The sequence below is a fragment of the Anomaloglossus baeobatrachus genome, chromosome 1, assembly GCF_048569485.1.
Source record: "Anomaloglossus baeobatrachus isolate aAnoBae1 chromosome 1, aAnoBae1.hap1, whole genome shotgun sequence".
NCBI classification, from domain to species: Eukaryota; Metazoa; Chordata; class Amphibia; order Anura; family Aromobatidae; genus Anomaloglossus; species Anomaloglossus baeobatrachus.
The window spans coordinates 300,681,082-300,686,564 of record NC_134353.1 but is presented as its reverse complement, the minus strand read 5'-3'; positions in this window follow the sequence as shown (position 1 = coordinate 300,686,564).

Genomic DNA, 5,483 nt, shown 5'->3' with positions numbered 1-5,483 from the left:
TGTTTTGATTGCCTCTTATTGCATTTTATTGCAATGTTGTGGCGACCTAAAAAATTGTAATTATGACGTTTTCAATTGTTTTCATTATGCTGTTTACTGATTAGATTAATTTATTTTATGTTTTGATAGATCGGACATTTTTGAAAGTGGCGACACCAAATTTTTTTTTTTTATTGTTTTATCTTCAACAGAGCAAAAAGGAGGAGATTTGAACTTTTTTTTTCTTATTTTTGAAAAAAAAATTTCACCCACTTTTTATTGTTTTAACAAGTCCCCTTAGGGGACTTCTGATCGCTTGTGCTTTGCAGAGCAGTGCATCTGTGACGCCCTGGCCTATCAAATTGTCACAGGGTATTGTGCAATCTGCCCTTCTGTGCAATATCCACCTCCTCCTTGGTTACGGGTCCCTAACCATTGGTGTTGCCAAGAACAGCTAATCAAAATCCTAGTAACACTCTGCACCACACCCACCAGACACACCAGTGGACGGCCTGAGTGGAATAGGGTCGCCCACTTGGGGGGTTAGTTAAGGGGAGGTCAGGAGTGTCATGAGACAGTCAGTTGGGCAGTGACTCACAAGAGGAGAGGTCACAAGGGAGAAAGGAGGTCAGGAGCTGGGCTCCCTGAAACTACTAGGTGGCAGACGTTGGTCTGGGCCTGGTAGGAGCTGGACCCCGGTCGCAGGGGGATCGGGACAAGGGGCACGGACTGTTGAGGAGGACAACCGGCGGCCTTGTGCCATCAATGGGCAGGGGCCAGGGCACGACGGTGTAAGTGGAACCTAGGTCAGGGAGTAGCTTCAGGCGTCCTGACAATTTACCCGACGAGGACTGAGCCTTCAAGATCCGTTCTCCACCCGCTCCAAAATCGTGGTACTAGCACAACGAAGGGGATACTCGGGGAGCAGGACCCGATTAGTTTCACACTATAGGGACCAACTAAAGGACAAGGTGCCAAGGCAAAGGTCACAGACTAACAAGCAACACCAACGGGCATGGGATCCAGGCATGCTCCCTTCAAGCAGCAGCGGTGTCCAGAACTTTGGTTTAGTACAGTTGTCGGTGTCAGCATTATTGGACTGAGTGAGTATGCAAGTGACCCTTACCGTCCCAACGGCACATCCCTGTCACCATCACCGAGTCCCGGTGCATCTCCCCTACCCGTGGAGGGGTTAAACACCTGGCTGTCCACACCATCGCTACCGGGTACTCCCAGCTGCAGCGGTGGTACTCCACCTTACCACGCACCACGGGTGGCGTCACAAACTTTCCACACCATCCCCTATACAAAACTCCCCCTTTGTTTGAGGAGCCGCATGACCCCCGGGTCCGGAGCCCTCTCGAGCCACCGCGGATACGGATCCGAGCAGCCCGGCTGCTGACGCGGTGGCGGCACACATTAGCACTGCTTTGTACAGCAGAAATACTGACTTCCTATGAACAATAGCTCGCAGCTGACATTCACTAGGAAGTTCACCATGAAAGCGAAAGGTGTCATCAGTTGACCCCGGCTGTCAACGCTACCCATCCATGCCCGTTGATCACATCACAGGGCTGCCAATGGGAGCAGGGAATGATGTCCCACCAGCATGCATTAAATCCTGCTATCAGAGATTGATAGCGGGATTTAGGTATTTAAAAGCCGCGGGCAAATCTCTGATCTGTCTGCCACTATTAGAGGCACATGACGGCTGATCAGATATGTCATGAAGAGGTTAGAGGGTTTTGTATAATGCTGTAAAAGAACATATGTACATTTTTTTTATTTATTTATTTTTTTTAAAATGCCATTACATTCGAGTGTTATATGATGAAAAAACATTAGAGGTCGATTCATACATTGTACATACAATGCACTTTTTTCACTGTTTTAACAATTTTAAAAAATTGTAGGTGTATGGGCATAATTTTTCTTATACATGTTTTAAAAAAAAAAGTTTCTGCTAGCCCAGCCTAAGAGCTCCATGACACATAATTTTTTAAACATTTTTGAGGTATGTGCACCCCAGGGATATACACAGTGGATTTTAGGTCAGTATTAAGGGTCGCTCCCACTTGCGTATAAATTATGGCATTGTACTCACACCAATGTTATTCAATTAGGCAGTGTTCATATGTGTTTTTCCCCATTCTGTGAATGGCCGCATATAATGGAGAAGCCTCGCCAATGTAAGTCTATGGGTACAAAACAAACAGATGGCTCATGGACTATCCTTATGTTGTCTGATTTTTACACTGCTAAAGTAAAAAGCAACAGGATACTCAATCATCCCCTGACAGTAAGTCAGCATGCAGGGAAGTATTTAAAGGGAACCTGTCAGGTGCAATGTGCACCCAGAACCACGAGCAGTTCTGGGTGCATATTGCTAATCACTGCCTAGCAGTTCCAGCCTATAGTAGCATAGATAAAGAGATCTTTAGAAAAAGTATTTCTAAAGATCCCATATGATATGCTAATGAGGCCAGCAACTAGTTGCAAGGGTGTTACTTCCCTTGGCTAGTCGCCCCCATTAGCATATTAGTACGCCCCTGCTGGCGTGCTAACATGCGAATGAATTTGCAGCGTCAGACGATGGTCGCCCTCGCCTCTCTGCTGCAATCACGTCCGAGTCCTGGATTTCGGGTTAGTGCGCATGATTCCGCACTTTTGGTCATGCACACTATGAAGACAGCTGGGTGTACGAATCCTGACTTCAAATCAATGTGGTGTACATGACCGGATCATGCACAATGAGCTGAAATCTAGGAATCGGACGCGATGGCAGCAGAGAGGTAAGCGCGACCATCCTCTGCGCATTCATTAGTATGTTAGCATGCCCACAAAGGGGTACTAACATGCTAAGAAGGCCGACTAGCCAAGGGAAGTAACGCCTTGTGACTAGTTGCAGGCCTCATTAGCATATGATAAAAGATCTTTAGACATACTTTTTCTAAAGATCTCTTTATGTATGCTACTAAATACAGGGACTGTTAAGGTCCAGTCACACTAAGCAACTTACCAGCGATCCCAACAACGATAGGGATCGCTGGTAAGTTGCTAGGAGGTTGCTGGTGAGATGTCACACTGCGACGCTCCAGCGATCCCACCAGCAACCTGACCTGGCAGGGATCGCTGGAGCGTGGCTACACGAGTTGCTGGTGAGCTCACCAGCAACCAGTGACCAGCCCCCAGTCTCCTAGTTACAGCACACATCAGGTTAATTAACCCGATGTGTGCTGCAGCTAAATGTGCACAGAGCAGGGAGCAGCGCACAATGCTTAGCGCTGGCTCCTTGCTGTCCTAGTTACAGCACACATCAGGTTAATTAACCCGATGTGTGCTGCAGCTAAATGTGCACAGAGCAGGGAGCAGCGCACACTGCTTAGTGCTGGCTCCTTGCTCTCCTAGTTACAGCACACATCGGGTTAATTACCCGATGTGTGCTGCAGCTACATGTGCACAGAGCTGGAGCCGGCAGCACAGGCAGTGAGAGCGGAGGAGGCTGGTATCAAAGGTAAATATCGGGTAACCAAGGACAGGGCTTCTTGGTTACCCGATGTTTACATTAGTTACCAGCCTCAGCAGAAGCCGGCTCCCTGCTCACTGCACATTAGTTGTTGCTGTCTCGCTGTCACACACAGCGATCTGTGCTTCACAGCAGGACAGCAACAACTAAAAAATGGCCCAGGACATTCAGCAACAACCAACGACCTCACAGCAGGGGCCAGGTTGTTGCTGGATGTCACACACAGCAACATCGCTAGCAACGTCACAAAAGTTGTTCGTTACCAGCGATGTTGCTAGCGATGTTGCTTAGTGTGACGGGGCCTTTAGTCAGAGATTAGTAATATGCACCCAGAACTGCTTGTGGTCCTGAGTGCATATTGCACCTGACAGGTTCCCTTTAAACTCACCAATCACAGATGTCAAACTGTCAAGAATATTCACGCCTCCATGGAGAGCAAGAGGATGCCCCGAGCAATCAATGTGGAGATGCTCCTGGTCCTTCTGCAGGGAAGACCCAAGCTTTGGAACACCAGGGACCCTGGATATGTAGACAGGGCTAAACATGATGAATCTTGGACATATACCTGTCGTCAGCTACACTTAATTATGATGACAGCAGTCGTGATGTTCAAATAGGAATAAATACGTTTTGCTGTAGTGATTTGCTGTTATGTGGCCACCTTTTTTTTTTTTTTTTTTTTTTTTTAAATGTGTTCAAACCAACTTCAGAAAAAAAAGACCCAAAGCCAACATAATCATACATGCATCAAAATCTAATCTGTGAAGTACAACACATGCACTCCAATAAATCTAAATATTTTTACCACTCTAAATTAACCGGTCTGCAGTTACAAAGATGTTTAAATAGCTATATGAAACATTTTATCCATATTTTAAGTCTATTTGTTAATGTAGCAGCAAAGTATGGGTGCATTCAATGTTAATGCTGATGCCGTAACACAGGGGTGGGGAACCTTTTTCTGCCAAGGGCCATTTGGAAATTTCTACAATCATTCAGGGGCCGCACAAAATGATCAACTTGAAAATTACCCTGTTATATTTGGTCAAACAATGAATTAACACCCCTACTGTGGTGGCTGAAGCTGCTCCTCTTTGGTGTGGCTGTGATGTTAAGTGGTGTTGATAATCACAGGAGGGGCTGGGGCACATACATCACAGGAGGGGCAAGGGCATATACATCACAGGATGGGCTAAGGCATATACATCACAGGAGACGCTGGGACATATACATCTCAGGAGGGATTGGGGCAAATAAACATCACAATAGAGCCTAGGGCATATACATCACAGGAGGGGCTGGGGCCATATACATCACCGGAGGGGTTGGAGCATATACATCACAGGAGAGGCTTGGGCATACAATACATCACAAGAGATGCTGGTGGCATATACGTCACAGGAGATGCTGGGAGCATATACATCAAAGGAGGGTCTGGAGGGTCTGGGGCATATACATCAAAGGAGATGCTGGGAACATATACATTACAGGAAGGGCTGGGGCTTATACATCACAGGAGATGCTGGGGGCATATACAATCACAGGAGATGCTGGGGGCATATACAATCACAGGAGATGCTTGGGGGCATATACATCACAGGAGATGCTGGGGACATATACATCAAAGGATAGGCTGGAGACATATACACCACAGGAGTGACTGAGGCATATACATCACAGAAAGGGCTGGGTCATTTACATCACAGGAGGGGCTGGGGCATATACATCATGGGAAGGGCTGGGGCATATACATTACAGGAGAGGCTGGGGCATATGCACTATTGGTGAAGCTGGGGGTATAGATATCACTGGTGGGCACAGACAGAACTGGGGGGCACAGACAGCACTGGGGACTGTGGGGTTGCACCTTCTCTTCTGTGGGATGGTAGTATATCGCGCGCTAACCCCACCCACAAAGTACATCCTCACACAATCTAATCCTTCAATGTATGTGCACACAGTGATCAGTAGTGCACTT